Genomic DNA, 15,385 nt, shown 5'->3' with positions numbered 1-15,385 from the left:
TATTTTAGAATCTTTTTTTTAAGTTTAGAAGAAAACCGCGATTAATCGTGTTGATATGCAAGTATCCCTAGCTAGGTACTGCAGATCTAAGATTTTCAAATTACCCCCATCCCCTCTCCCATGAAGTATGGAATAAAACTTGTGTGTGAGAATATAAGAAATACACCGTTTAAAATATTTATCTGAGCAACATCAGGTCCATGATTAATCGTAGTGGTATGCAAGAGTATCTGCAGGTAGTTAAAAGTCAGGACCCAGGGTAGTTAAAATTCAAGACCTGAGGTAGCTAAAAGTTAGGACCCGTGGTATTTAAAGTCAGGAGCCGGAGAAGTTAAAAGTCAGGACCAGGTGTAGTTAAAAGTCAGAACCCGTGGTAGTTAAAAGTCAGGACCCGGGGTAGTTAAAAGTCAGGACCTGGGGAAGTTAAAAGTCAGGACACGAGGTAGTTAAAAGTCAGGACACAGGGTGGTTAAAAGTCGAGACCCGGGGCAGTTAAAAGTCAGGACCAGGGGTAGTTAAAAGTCAGGACCCGGGGTAGTTAAAAGTCAGGACCAGGCGTAGTTAAAAGTCAGAACCCGTGGTAGTTAAAAGTCAGGACCAGGGGTAGTTAAAAGTTAGGACAAAAGGTGGTTAAAAGTCGGGATCAAGGGTAGTTAAAAGTCAGTACCCGGGGCAGTTAAAAGCCAGGATCCGGGGTAGTTAAAAGTCAGGACCTCTGGTAGTTAAAAGTCAGGACCCGCGGCAGTTAAAAGTCAGGACCAGGTGTAGTTAAAAGTCAGGAACTTCGGTAGTTAAAAGTCAGGACCCGGGGCAGTTAAAATTGAGGACCCAGGGTAGGTAAAAGTCAGGACCTGGGACACTTAAAAGTCAGAACCAGGGGTAGTTAAAAGTCAGAACCCTGGGTAGTTAAAAGTCAGGACCCGGGGTAGTTAAAAGTCAGGACTCGTGGTAGTTAAAAGTCAGGATCCGTGTTAGTTGAAAGTCAGGACCCGGGGTAGTTAAAAGTCAGGACCCGGGTAGTTAAAAGCCAGGATCCGGGGTAGTTAAAAGTCAGGACCTGTGGTAGTTAAAAGTCAGGACCCAGGGTAGTTAAAAGTCAGGACCCAGGGTAGTTAAAAGTCAGGACCAGGTGTAGTTAAAAGTCAGGAACAGGAATAGTTAAAATCAGGACCTACGGTAGCTAAAAGTCAGGACCGGGGTACTTGAACGTTAGGACCTGGGGTTGTTCAAAGTCAGGACCCGGGGCAGTTAAAAGTCAGGACCCGGGGTAGTTAAAAGTCAGGAGCCGGGGTAGTTAAAAGTCAGGACCAGGGGTTGTTAAAAGTCAGAAGCCTGGGTAGTTAAACCTGCGGTAGTTAAAAGTCAGGACCCATGGTTGTCAAAAGTCAGGACCCGGGGTAGTTAAAAGTCAGTATCAGGGGTTGTTAAAAGTCAGGACACGGGGTAGTTAAACGTCAGGACCAGGGGTAGTTAAACGTCAGGACCCGGGGTTGTTAAAATTCAGGACCCGGGATAGTTAAAAGTCAAGACCCGGGGCAGTTAAAAGTCAGGACCCGTGGTAGTTAAAAGTCAGGACCAGGGGTAGTTAAAAGTCAGGACCCGCGGTACTTAAAAGTCAGGAGCTGGGGTAGTTAAAAGTCAGGACTCGCGGTAGTTAAAAGTCGGGATTAGAGGTAGTTAAAAACCAAGACCAGTAGTAGTTAAACGTCAGGATCCGGGGTTGTTAAAAGTCAGGACCCGGGGCAGTTAAAAGTCAGAGCCCTGTGTAGTTAAAAGTAAGGACCCGGGACAGTTAAAAGTCAGGACTCGGGGTAGTTAAAATTCAGGACCAGGGGTAGGAAAAAGTCAGGACGAGGGTTAGTTAAAAGTCAGGAGCCAGATAGTTAAAAGTCAGAACCCGCGGTACTTAAAAGTCAGGACCCGGGGTAGTTAAAAGTCAGGACCCGTGGTAATTAAAAGTCAGTACCAGGGGTGGTTAAAAGTCAGGAACCGGGGTAGTCAAAAGTCAGGAGCCGAGTTATTTAAAAGTCAGAACCCGCGGGAGTTAAAAGTTAGGAGCCGGGGTTTTTAAAAGTGAGGACCAGTGGCATTTAAACGTCAGGACCCAGGGTTGTTAAAAGTCAGAACCCAGGACAGTTAAAAGTCTTGACCCAGGGCAGTTAAAAGTCAAAACCCGCGGTACTTAAAAGTCAGGATCTGCCGTAGTTAAAAGTCAGGACCTGCAGTAGTTAAAAGTCAAGCGCCGGGGTAGTTAAAAGTCAAGAGCCGGGGTAGTTAAAATTCAGAACCCGGGGCAATTAAAAGTCAGAGCCCTTTGTAGTTAAAAATTAGGACTCGGGACAGTTAAAAGTCAGGACTCGGGGTAGTTAAAAGTCAGAAACCGCGGTAGTTAAAAGTCAGGACCCGGAATAGTTAAAAGTCAGGACCAGGGGTAGTTAAAAGTCAGGAGCCGGGGTAGTTAAAAGTCAGGAGCCGGGGTAGTTAAAAGTCAGGACCCGGGGCAATTAAGTCAGAGCCCTTTGTAGTTAAAAATTAGGACTCGGGACAGTTAAAAGTCAGCATTCGGGGTAGTTAAAAGTCAGAACCCACGGTAGTTAAAAGTCAGGACCCGGGATAGTTAAAAGTCAGGAACCGTGGTACTTAAAAGTCAGGATCTGCAGTAGTTAAAAGTCAGGACCTGCGGTAGTTAAAAGTCAGGACCTGCGGTAGTTAAAAGTCAGGAGCCGAGGTAGTTAAAAGTCAGGAGCCGGAGCAGTTAAAAGTGAGGAGCCGGGGTTGTTAAAATTCAGAACCCACGTTAGTTAAAAGTCAGGAGCCGGGGTAGTTAAACGTCAGGAGCCGGGGTACTTAAAAGTCAGGATCCAGGGTAGTTAAAAGTCAGGACTAGGGGTAGTTAAACGTCAGGACCAGGGGCATTTAAACGTCAGGACTCGGGGTTGTTAAAAGTCAGGACCCGGGGTAGTTAAAAGTCAGGAGCCGGGGTAATTAAAAGTCAGAACCCGCGGTACTTAAAAGTCAGGACCCGGGGTAGTTAAAAGTCAGGACCCATGGTAATTAAAAGTCAGTACCAGGGGTACTTAAAAGTCAGGACCCCGGGGTAGTTAAAAGTCAGGACCCGTGGTAATTAAAAGTCAGTAGCAGGGGTAGTTAAAAGTCAGGAGCCGGGGTAGTCAAAAGTCAGGACCCGGGGTAGTTAAAAGTCAGGATCCGGGGTAGTTGAAAGTCAGGACAAGGGGTAGCTAAACGTCAGAACCAGGGGCAGTTAAACGTCAGGACCGGGGGTTGTTAAAAGTCAGGACCCGAGGTAGTTAAAAGTCAGGATCTGCGGTAGTTAAAATTCAGGACCCGCGGTAGTTAAAAGTCAGGAGCCGGGGTAGTGAAAAGACAGAACCGTGGGTAGTCAAGACCCGCGGTAGTTAAAGTCAGGAGCTGGGGTAGTTAAAAGTGAAGACCAGGGGTAGTTAAAAGTTAGGACCCGCGGTAGTTAAAAGTCAGGACCCGGGGTAGTTAAAAATCAGGACCCGGGGTAATTAAAAGTCAGGAACCAGGGTAGTTAAAAGTCAGAACCCGCGGTACTAAAAAGTCAGGACCCGGGGTAGTTAAAAGTCAGGACCCGTGGTAATTAAAAGTCAGTACCAGGGGTAGTTAAAAGTCAGGATCTGCGGTAGTTAAAAGTCAGGAGCCGGGGTAGTTAAAAGTCAGAACCCGCGGTACTTAAAAGTCAGGACCCGGGGTAGTTAAAAGTCAGGACCCATGGTAATTAAAAGTCAGTACCAGGGTAGTTAAAAGTCAGGAGCCGGGGTAGTCAAAAGTCAGGACCCGGGGTAGTTAAAAGTCAGGATCCGGGGTAGTTAAAAGTCAGGAGCCGGGGTAATTAAAAGCCAGGACGAGGGGTACTTAAAAGTCAGGAGCCGGGGTAGTTAAAAGTCAGGACCCGTGGTAGTTAAAAGTCAGTACCAGGGGTAGTTAAAAGTCAGGATCTGCGGTAGTTAAAAGTCAGGAGCCGGGGTAGTTAAAAGTCAGAACCCGCGGTACTTAAAAGTCAGGACCCGGGGTAGTTAAAAGTCAGGACCCATGGTAATTAAAAGTCAGTACCAGGGGTACTTAAAAGTCAGGACCCCGGGGTAGTTAAAAGTCAGGACCCGTGGTAATTAAAAGTCAGTAGCAGGGGTAGTTAAAAGTCAGGAGCCGGGGTAGTCAAAAGTCAGGACCCGGGGTAGTTAAAAGTCAGGATCCGGGGTAGTTGAAAGTCAGGACAAGGGGTAGCTAAACGTCAGAACCAGGGGCAGTTAAACGTCAGGACCGGGGGTTGTTAAAAGTCAGGACCCGAGGTAGTTAAAAGTCAGGATCTGCGGTAGTTAAAATTCAGGACCCGCGGTAGTTAAAAGTCAGGAGCCGGGGTAGTGAAAAGACAGAACCGTGGGTAGTCAAGACCCGCGGTAGTTAAAGTCAGGAGCTGGGGTAGTTAAAAGTGAAGACCAGGGGTAGTTAAAAGTTAGGACCCGCGGTAGTTAAAAGTCAGGACCCGGGGTAGTTAAAAATCAGGACCCGGGGTAATTAAAAGTCAGGAACCAGGGTAGTTAAAAGTCAGAACCCGCGGTACTAAAAAGTCAGGACCCGGGGTAGTTAAAAGTCAGGACCCGTGGTAATTAAAAGTCAGTACCAGGGGTAGTTAAAAGTCAGGATCTGCGGTAGTTAAAAGTCAGGAGCCGGGGTAGTTAAAAGTCAGAACCCGCGGTACTTAAAAGTCAGGACCCGGGGTAGTTAAAAGTCAGGACCCATGGTAATTAAAAGTCAGTACCAGGGGTAGTTAAAAGTCAGGAGCCGGGGTAGTCAAAAGTCAGGACCCGGGGTAGTTAAAAGTCAGGATCCGGGGTAGTTGAAAGTCAGGACAAGGGGTAGCTAAACGTCAGAACCAGGGGCAGTTAAACGTCAGGACCGGGGGTTGTTAAAAGTCAGGACCCGAGGTAGTTAAAAGTCAGGATCTGCGGTAGTTAAAATTCAGGACCCGCGGTAGTTAAAAGTCAGGAGCCGGGGTAGTGAAAAGACAGAACCGTGGGTAGTCAAGACCCGCGGTAGTTAAAGTCAGGAGCTGGGGTAGTTAAAAGTGAAGACCAGGGGTAGTTAAAAGTTAGGACCCGCGGTAGTTAAAAGTCAGGACCCGGGGTAGTTAAAAATCAGGACCCGGGGTAATTAAAAGTCAGGAACCAGGGTAGTTAAAAGTCAGAACCCGCGGTACTAAAAAGTCAGGACCCGGGGTAGTTAAAAGTCAGGACCCGTGGTAATTAAAAGTCAGTACCAGGGGTAGTTAAAAGTCAGGATCTGCGGTAGTTAAAAGTCAGGAGCCGGGGTAGTTAAAAGTCAGAACCCGCGGTACTTAAAAGTCAGGACCCGGGGTAGTTAAAAGTCAGGACCCATGGTAATTAAAAGTCAGTACCAGGGGTAGTTAAAAGTCAGGAGCCGGGGTAGTCAAAAGTCAGGACCCGGGGTAGTTAAAAGTCAGGATCCGGGGTAGTTGAAAGTCAGGACAAGGGGTAGCTAAACGTCAGAACCAGGGGCAGTAAAACGTCAGGACTGGGGGTTGTTAAAAGTCAGGACCCGAGGTAGTTAAAAGTCAGGACCCGGGGCAATTAAAAGTCAGAGCCCTTTGTAGTTAAAAATTAGGACTCGGGACAGTTAAAAGTCAGCATTCGGGGTAGTTAAAAGTCAGAACCCACGGTAGTTAAAAGTCAGGACCCGGGATAGTTAAAAGTCAGGAACCGTGGTACTTAAAAGTCAGGATCTGCAGTAGTTAAAAGTCAGGACCTGCGGTAGTTAAAAGTCAGGAGCCGAGGTAGTTAAAAGTCAGGAGCCGGAGCAGTTAAAAGTGAGGAGCCGGGGTTGTTAAAATTCAGAACCCACGTTAGTTAAAAGTCAGGAGCCGGGGTAGTTAAACGTCAGGAGCCGGGGTACTTAAAAGTCAGGATCCAGGGTAGTTAAAAGTCAGGACTAGGGGTAGTTAAACGTCAGGACCAGGGGCATTTAAACGTCAGGACTCGGGGTTGTTAAAAGTCAGGACCCGGGGTAGTTAAAAGTCAGGAGCCGGGGTAATTAAAAGCCAGGACGAGGGGTAGTTAAAAGTCAGGAGCCGGGGTAGTTAAAAGTCAGGATCTGCGGTAGTTAAAAGTCAGGAGCCGGGGTAGTTAAAAGTCAGTACCAGGGGTAGTGAAAAGTCAGGACCCGGGGTAGTTAAAAGTCAGTACCAGGGGTAGTTAAAAGTCAGGAGCCGGGGTAGTCAAAAGTCAGCACCTGGGGTAGTTAAAAGTCAGAACTCGCGGTAGTTAAAAGTCAGGAGCCGGGGTAGTTAAAAGTCAGGATCCGGGGTAGTTAAAAGTCAGGACCAGGGGCATTTAAACGTCAGGACTCGGGGTTGTTAAAAGTCAGGAGCCGGGGTAGTTAAAAGCCAGGACGAGGGGTAGTTAAAAGTCAGGAGCCGGGTTAGTTAAAAGTCAGGATCCAGGGTAGTTGAAAGTCAGGACCAGGGACAGTTAAACGTTAAGGGCAGTTAAACGTCAGGACCCGGGGTAGTTAAAAGTCAGGACCCGAGGTAGTCAAAATCAGGAGCTGGGGTAGATAAAAGCCAGGACGAGCGGTAGTTAAAAGCCAGGAGCCGGGGTAGTTAAAAGTCAAGAGCCGGGGTAGTTAAAAGTCAGGACTAGGGGTAGTTAAACGTCAGGACCAGGGGCATTTAAACGTCAGGACTCGGGGTTGTTAAAAGTCAGGACCCGGGGTAGTTAAAAGTCAGGAGCCGGGGTAATTAAAAGCCAGGACGAGGGGTAGTTAAAAGTCAGGAGCCGGGGTAGTTAAAAGTCAGGATCTGCGGTAGTTAAAAGTCAGGAGCCGGGGTAGTTAAAAGTGAGTACCAGGGGTAGTGAAAAGTCAGGACCCGGGGTAGTTAAAAGTCAGTACCAGGGGTAGTTAAAAGTCAGGAGCCGGGGTAGTCAAAAGTCAGCACCTGGGGTAGTTAAAAGTCAGAACTCGCGGTAGTTAAAAGTCAGGAGCCGGGGTAGTTAAAAGTCAGGATCCGGGGTAGTTAAAAGTCAGGACCAGGGGCATTTAAACGTCAGGACTCGGGGTTGTTAAAAGTCAGGAGCCGGGGTAGTTAAAAGTCAGGAGCCGGGGTAGTTAAAAGCCAGGACGAGGGGTAGTTAAAAGTCAGGAGCCGGGTTAGTTAAAAGTCAGGATCCAGGGTAGTTGAAAGTCAGGACCAGGGACAGTTAAACGTTAAGGGCAGTTAAACGTCAGGACCCGGGGTAGTTAAAAGTCAGGACCCGAGGTAGTCAAAATCAGGAGCTGGGGTAGATAAAAGCCAGGACGAGGGGTAGTTAAAAGCCAGGAGCCGGGGTAGTTAAAAGTCAAGAGCCGGGGTAGTTAAAAGTCAGGAACCGGGGTAGTTAAAAGTCAGTACCAGGGGTAGTTAAAAGTCAGGAACCGGGGTAGTCAAAAGTCAGGACCTGGGGTAGTTAAAAGTCAGAACCTGTGGTAGTTAAAAGTCAGGAGTCGGGGTAGTGAAAAGTCAGGAGCCGGGGTAGTGAAAAGTCAGAACCCTCGGTAGTTAAAAGTAAAGATCCGCGGTAGTTAAAGTCAGGAGCTGGGGTAGTTAAAAGTGAAGACCAGGGGTAGTTAAAAGTTAGGACCCGCGGTAGTTAAAAGTCAGGACCCGGGGTAGTTAAAAATCAGGACCCGGGGTAATTAAAAGTCAGGAACCAGGGTAGTTAAAAGTCAGAACCCGCGGTACTAAAAAGTCAGGACCCGGGGTAGTTAAAAGTCAGGACCCGTGGTAATTAAAAGTCAGTACCAGGGGTAGTTAAAAGTCAGGATCTGCGGTAGTTAAAAGTCAGGAGCCGGGGTAGTTAAAAGTCAGAACCCGCGGTACTTAAAAGTCAGGACCCGGGGTAGTTAAAAGTCAGGACCCATGGTAATTAAAAGTCAGTACCAGGGGTAGTTAAAAGTCAGGAGCCGGGGTAGTCAAAAGTCAGGACCCGGGGTAGTTAAAAGTCAGGATCCGGGGTAGTTGAAAGTCAGGACAAGGGGTAGCTAAACGTCAGGACCAGGGGCAGTAAAACGTCAGGACCGGGGGTTGTTAAAAGTCAGGACCCGAGGTAGTTAAAAGTCAGGATCTGCGGTAGTTAAAATTCAGGACCTGCGGTAGTTAAAAGTCAGGAGCCGGGGTAGTGAAAAGTCAGAACCCTGGGTAGTTAAAAGTCAAGACCCGCGGTAGTTAAAGTCAGGAGCCGGGGTTGTTAGAAGTGAAGACCAGGGGTAGTAAAATGTTAGAACCCCCGGTACTTAAAAGTCAGGACTCGGGGTAGTTAAAAGTCAGGATCCGCGGTAGTTAAAAGTCAGGATTAGAGGTAGTTAAAAACCAGGACCAGGAATAGTTAAACGTCACGATCCGGGGTTGTTAAAAGTCAGGACCCGGGACAGTTAAAAGTCAGGACTCAGGATAGTTAAAAGTCAGGATCCGCGGTACTTAAAAGTCAGGACCCGGGGAAGTTAAAATTCAGGACCCGTGGTAATTAAAAGCCAGGACCAGGGGTAGTTAAAAGTCAGGAGCCGGGGTAGTTAAAAGTCAGGAACCGGGTAATTAAAAGTCAGGACCTGTGGTAATTAAAAGTCAATGCCAGGGGTAGTTAAAAGTCAGGACCCGGGGTAGTTAAAAGTCAAGACCCGCGGTAGTTAAAGTCAAGAGCCGGGGTTGTTAAAAGACAGGACCCGGGGCAGTTAAAAGTCAGAACCCGGTGTATTTAAAAGTCAGGACCCGGGACAGTTAAAAGTCAGGACTCAGGGTAGTTAAAAGTCAGGATCCACGGTAGTTAAAAGTCAGGAGTCGGGTTAGTTAAAAGTCAGGAACCGGGTAGTTAAAAGTCAGAACCCGCGGTACTTAAAAGTGAGAACCCGGGGTAGTTAAAAGTCAGGACCCGTGGTAATTAAAAGTCAATACCAGGGGTAGTTAAAAGTCAGGACCCGGGGTAGTTAAAAGTCAGGACCCGGGGTAGTTAAAAGTCAAGACCCGCGGTAGTTAAAGTCAGGAGCCGGGGTAGTTAAAAGTGAAGACCAGGGGTAGTTAGAAGTTACAACCCGCGGTACTTAAAAGTCAGGACTCGGGATAGTTAAATGTTAGGACCCGTGGTAATTAAAAGTCAATACCAGGGGGAGTTAAAAGTCAGGACCCGGGGTAGTTAAAAGTCAGAACCCGCGGTAGTTAAAAGTCAGGAGCCGGGTTAGTTAAAAGACAGGAGCCGGGGTAGTGAAAAGTGAGGACTCGGGGTAGTTAAAAGTCAGACCCTGTGGTTGTTAAAAGTCAGGACCCGGGGTAGTTAAAAGTCAGGACCAGTGGTAATTAAAAGCCAGGACCAGCGGTAGTTAAAAGTCAGGAGCCGGGGTAGTTAAAAGTCAGGATCTGCGGTAGTTAAAAGTCAGGACCTGCAGTAGTTAAAAGTCAGGAGACGGGGTAGTTAAAAATCAGGACCCGGGGTAGTTAAAAGTCAGGAGCCGGGGTAGTTAAAAGTCAGTACCAGGGGTAGTTAAAAGTCAGAACCCACGGTACTTAAAAGTCAGGAGCCGGGGTAGTAAAAAGTCAGAACCCTGGGTAGTTAAAAGTCAAGACCCGCTGTAGTTAAAGTCAGGAGCCGGGGTAGTTAAAAGTGAGGACCTGGGGTAGTTAAAAGTCAGGAGCCGGGGTAGTTAAATGTCAGTACCAGGGGTAGTTAAAAGTCACAACCCACGGTACTTAAAAGTCAGGACCCGGGGTAGTTAAAAGTCAGGACCCGTGGTAATTAAAAGTCAGTACCAGGGGTATTTAAAAGTCATGAACCGGGATAGTTAAAAGTTAGGATCCGGGGTAGTTAAAAGTCAGAACCCGCGGTACTTAAAAGTCAGGACCCGGGGTAGTTAAAAGTCAGGAGCCGGGGTAGTTAAAAGTCAGTACCAGGGGTAGTTAAAAGTCAGAACCCACGGTACTTAAAAGTCAGGACCCGGGGTAGTTAAAAGTCAGGACCCGTGGTAATTAAAAGTCAGTACCTGGGGTAGTTAAAAGTCAGGAGCTGGGGTAGTCAAAAGTCAGGACCTGGGGTAGTTAAAAGTCAGGATCCGGGGTAGTTGAAAGTCAGGACCAGGGGTAGTTAAACGTCAGGACCAGGGGCAGTTAAATGTCAGGAACCTGGGTTGTAAAAAGTCAGGACCCGAGGTAGTTAAAAGTCAAGATCTGCGGTTGTTAAAATTCAGGACCCGCGGTAGCTAAAAGTCAGGAGCAGGGGTTGTGAAAAGTCAGAACCCTGGGTAGTTAAAAGTCAAGACCTGCGGTAGTTATAGTCAGGAGCCGGGGTAGTTAAAAGTGAAGACCAGGGGTAGTTAAAACTTAGAACCCGCGGTACTTAAAAGTCAGGACTCGGGGTAATTAAAAGTCAGGACCCGCGGTAGTTAAAAGTCAGGACCCGGGGTAGTTAAAAGTCAGGACGAGGGGTAGTTAAAAGCCAGGACGAGGGGTAGTTAAAAGTCAGGAGCCGGGGTAGTTAAAAGTCAGGATCCGGGGTAGGTGAAAGTCAGGATCAGAGGTAGTTAAACGTCAGTGGCAGTTAAACGTCAGAACCTGGGGTTGTTAAAAGTCAGGACCCGAGGTAGTTAAAAGTCAGGAGCTGGGGTAGTTAAAAGCCAGGACGAGGGGTAGTTAAAAGCCAGGAGCCGTGGTAGTTAAAAGTCAGGAGCCGGGGTAGTTAAAAGTCAGGACCCAGGGTAGTTAAAAGTCAGTACTAGGGGTAGTTAAAAGTCAGGAGCCGGAGTAGTCAAAAGTCAGGACTTGGGGTAGTTAAAAGTCAGAACCCGCGGTAGGTAAAAGTCAGGAACCGGGGTAATTAAAAGTCAGGATCCGGGGTAGTTAAAAGTCAGGATCCGTGGTAGTTAAATGTCAGGTCCCAGGGTAGTTAAACGTCAGGGTCAGTTAAACCTCAGGACCCAGGGTTGTTAAAAGTCAGGACCCGAGGTAGTTAAAAGTCAGGACCTTGGGTAGTTAAAAACCAGGACGAGGGGTAGTTAAAAGCCAGGAGCTGGGGTAGTAAAAAGTCAGGATCTGCGGTAGTTAAAAGTCAGGACCTGCGGTACTTAAAAGTCAGGATCCGGGGTAGGTGAAAGTCAGTATCAGGGGTAGTTAAACGTCAGGGGCAGTTAAATGTCAGGACCAGGGGTTGTTAAAAGTCAAGACCCCAGGTAGATAAAAGTCAGGAGCTGGGGTAGTTAAAAGCCAGGACAAGGGGTAGTTAAAAGCCAGGAGCCGTGGTAGTTAAAAGTTAGAACCCGCGGTACTTAAAAGTCAGTACTCGGGGTAGTTAAAAGTCAGGACCCGCGGTAGTTAAAAGTCAGGATTAGAGGTTGTTAAAAACCAGGACCAGGAGTTGTTTAACGTCAGGATCCGGGGTTGTTAAAAGTCAGGACCCGGGGCAGTTAAAAGTCAGAACCCGGTGTATTTAAAAGTCAGGACCCGGGACAGTTAAAAGTCAGGACTCAGAGCAGTTAAAAGTCAGGATCCGCGGTACTTAAAAGTCAGGACTCGGGGTAGTTAAAATTCAGGACCCGTGGTAATTAAAAGCCAGGACCAGGGTAGTTAAAAGTCAGGAGCTGGGGTAGTTAAAAGTCAGGAACCGGGTAGTTATAAGTCAGAACCCGCGGTACTTAAAAGTCAGGACCAGGGGTAGTTAAAAGTCAGGACCCATGGTAATTAAAAGTCAATACCAGGGGAAGTTAAAAGTCAGGACCCGGAGTAGTTAAAAGTCAGAACCCCCGGTAGTTAAAAGTCAGGAGCTGGGTTAGTTAAAAGTCAGGACCCCGGGTAGTTGAACGTCAGGAACAGGGGCAGTTAAAAGTCAGAACCCGCGGTACTTAAAAGTCAGGATCTGGAGTAGTTAAAAGTCAGGACCTGCGGTAGTTAAAAGTCAGGAGCCGGGGTAGTTAAAAGTCAGGATCCGGGGTAGTTAAAAGTCAGGAGCCGGTGTTGTTAAAAGTCAGAACCCACGGTAGTTAAAAGTCAGGAGCCGGGGTAGTTAAACGTCAGGAGCCGGGATACTTAAAAGTCAGGATCCGGGGTAGTTAAAAGTTAGAACCCGCGGTACTTAAAAGTCAGTACTCGGGGTAGTTAAAAGTCAGGACCCGCGGTAGTTAAAAGTCAGGATTAGAGGTTGTTAAAAACCAGGACCAGGAGTTGTTTAACGTCAGGATCCGGGGTTGTTAAAAGTCAGGACCCGGGGCAGTTAAAAGTCAGAACCCGGTGTATTTAAAAGTCAGGACCCGGGACAGTTAAAAGTCAGGATCCGCGGTACTTAAAAGTCAGGACCCGGGGTAGTTAAAATTCAGGACCCGTGGTAATTAAAAGCCAGGACCAGGGGTAGTTAAAAGTCAGGAGCTGGGGTAGTTAAAAGTCAGGAACCGGGTAGTTAAAAGTCAGAACCCGCGGTACTTAAAAGTCAGGACCCGGGGTAGTTAAAAGTCAGGACCCGTGGTAATTAAAAGTCAATACCAGGGGAAGTTAAAAGTCAGGACCCGGAGTAGTTAAAAGTCAGAACCCGCGGTAGTTAAAAGTCAGGAGCCGGGTTAGTTAAAAGTCAGGACCCCGGGTAGTTGAACGTCAGGAACAGGGGCAGTTAAAAGTCAGAACCCGCGGTACTTAAAAGTCAGGATCTGGAGTAGTTAAAAGTCAGGACCTGCGGTAGTTAAAAGTCAGGAGCCGGGGTAGTTAAAAGTCAGGATCCGGGGTAGTTAAAAGTCAGGAGCCGGGGTTGTTAAAAGTCAGAACCCACGGTAGTTAAAAGTCAGGAGCCGGGGTAGTTAAACGTCAGGAGCCGGGATACTTAAAAGTCAGGATCCGGGGTAGTTAAAAGTTAGAACCCGCGGTACTTAAAAGTCAGTACTCGGGGTAGTTAAAAGTCAGGACCCGCGGTAGTTAAAAGTCAGGATTAGAGGTTGTTAAAAACCAGGACCAGGAGTTGTTTAACGTCAGGATCCGGGGTTGTTAAAAGTCAGGACCCGGGGCAGTTAAAAGTCAGAACCCGGTGTATTTAAAAGTCAGGACCCGGGACAGTTAAAAGTCAGGACTCAGAGCAGTTAAAAGTCAGGATCCGTGGTACTTAAAAGTCAGGACCCGGGGTAGTTAAAATTCAGGACCCGTGGTAATTAAAAGTCAGTACCAGGGGTAGTTAAAAGTCAGGAGCCGGGGTAGTTAAAAGTCAGGACCCGGGGTAGTTAAAAGTCAGGACGCGTGGTAATTAAAAGTCAGTACCAGGGGTAGTTAAAAGTCAGGAGCCGGGGTAGTCAAAAGTCAGGACCTGGGGTAGTTATACCCCAGGATCCGGGGTAGTTGAAAGTCAGGACCAGGGGTAGTTAAACGTCAGGACCAGGGGCAGTTAAATGTCAGGACCCGGGGTTGTTAAAAGTCAGGACCCGAGGTAGTTAAAAGTCAGGATCTGCGGTAGTTAAAATTCAGGACCCGCGGTAGTTAAAAGTCAGGAGCCGGGGTAGTGAAAAGTCAGAACCCTGGCTAGTTAAAAGTCAAGACCCGCGGTAGTTAAAGTCAGGAGCCGGGGTAGTTAAAAGTCAGGACCTGCGGTAGTTGAAAGTCAGAACCCGCGGTATTTAATAGGCAGGATCTGCAGTAGTTAAAAGTCAGAACCTGCGGTAGTTAAAAGTCAGGAGCCGGGGTAGTTAAAAGTCAGGAGCCGGTTTAGTTAAAAGTCAGGATCCGGGGTAGTGAAAAGTCAGGACTCGGGGTAGTTAAAAGTCAGACCCTGCGGTGGTTAGAAGTCAGGATCCGGTGTAGTTAAAAGTCAGGATCTGCGGTAGTTAAAAGTCAGGACCTGCAGTAGTTAAAAGTCAGGAGACGGGGTAGTTAAAAATCAGGACCCGGGGTAGTTAAAAGTCAGGAGCCGGGGTAGTTAAAAGTCAGTACCAGGGGTAGTTAAAAGTCAGAACCCACGGTACTTAAAAGTCAGGAGCCGGGGTAGTTAAAAGTCAGGATCTGCAGTAGTTAAAAGTCAGGAGCCGGGGTAGTTAAAAGTCAGGACCCGCGGTAGTTAAAAGTCAGGACCCGCGGTAGTGAAAAGTCAGGAGCCGGGGTAGTGAAAAGTCAGAACCCTCGGTAGTTAAAACTCAAGACCCGCGGTAGTTAAAGTCAGGAGCCGGGGTATTTAAAAGTGAAAACCAGGGGTAGTTAAAAGTTAGGAGCCGCGGTAGTTAAAAGTCAGGAGCCGCGGTAGTAAAAAGTCAGGACCCGGGGTAGTTAAAAGTCAGGAGCCGGGGTAGTTAAAAGTCAGTACCAGGGGTAGTTAAAAGTCAGAACCCACGGTACTTAAAAGTCAGGACCCGGGGTAGTTAAAAGTCAGGAGCCGGGGTCGTTAAAAGTCATTACCAGGAGTAGTTAAAAGTCAGAACCCACGGTACTTAAAAGTCAGGACCCGGGGTAGTTAAAAGTCAGGACCCGTGGTAATTAAAAGTCAGTACCAGGCGTATTTAAAAGTCATGAACCGGGGTAGTTAAAAGTCAGGATCCGTGGTAATTAAAATTCAGTAACTGGGGTAGTTAAAAGTCAGGAGCTGGGGTAGTCAAAAGTCAGGACCTGGGGTAGTTAAAAGTCATGATCCGGGGTAGTTGAAAGTCAGGACCAGGGGTAGTTAAACGTCAGGACCAGAGGCAGTTAAATGTCAAGAACCTGGGTTGTTAAAAGTCAGGACCCGAGGTAGTTAAAAGTCAAGATCTGCGGTTGTCAAAATTCAGGACCCGCGGTAGTTAAAAGTCAGAATCAGGGGTAGTGAAAAGTCAGAAGCCTGGGTAGTTAAAAGTCAAGACCTGCGGTAGTTATAGTCAGGAGCCGGGGTAGTTAAAAGTGAAGACCAGGGGTAGTTAAAAGTTAGAACCCGCGGTACCTAAAAGTCAGGACTCGGGGTAATTAAAAGTCAGGACCCGCGGTAGTTAAAAGTCAGGACCTGGGGTAGTTAAATGTAAGGTCCCAGGGTAGTTAAACGTCAGGGTCAGTTAAACCTCAGGACCCGGGGTTGTTAAAAGTCAGGACCCGAGGTAGTTAAAAGTCCGGAGCTTGGGTAGTTAAAAACCAGGACGAGGGGTAGTTAAAAGCCAGGAACTGGGGTAGTAAAAAGTCAGGATCTGCGGTAGTTAAAAGTCAGGACCTGCGGTACTTAAAAGTCAGGATCCGGGGTAGGTGAAAGTCAGGATCAGGGGTAGTTAAACGTCAGGGGCAGTTAAACGTCAGGACCAGGGGTTGTTAAAAGTCAAGACCCCAGGTAGTTAAAAGTCAGGAGCTGGGGTAGTTAGAAGCCGGGACGAGGGGTAGTTAAAAGCCAGGAGC

The 15,385-nt window shown here is 47.6% G+C and overlaps 1 long non-coding RNA gene across 1 annotated transcript in view; it reads right to left on the bottom strand.

Moving 5' to 3' along the window:
• LOC125672774 (uncharacterized) overlaps positions 1 to 15,385 on the bottom strand; it is a 140,045-nt gene that overhangs the window by 68,940 nt on the left and 55,720 nt on the right. The window lies entirely within an intron of this gene.

Source organism: Ostrea edulis, chromosome 10, assembly GCF_947568905.1.
Source record: "Ostrea edulis chromosome 10, xbOstEdul1.1, whole genome shotgun sequence".
NCBI classification, from domain to species: Eukaryota; Metazoa; Mollusca; class Bivalvia; order Ostreida; family Ostreidae; genus Ostrea; species Ostrea edulis.
The sequence above is the reverse complement of the archived record's forward strand: the minus strand, read 5'-3'. Positions and strand labels throughout refer to the sequence as shown.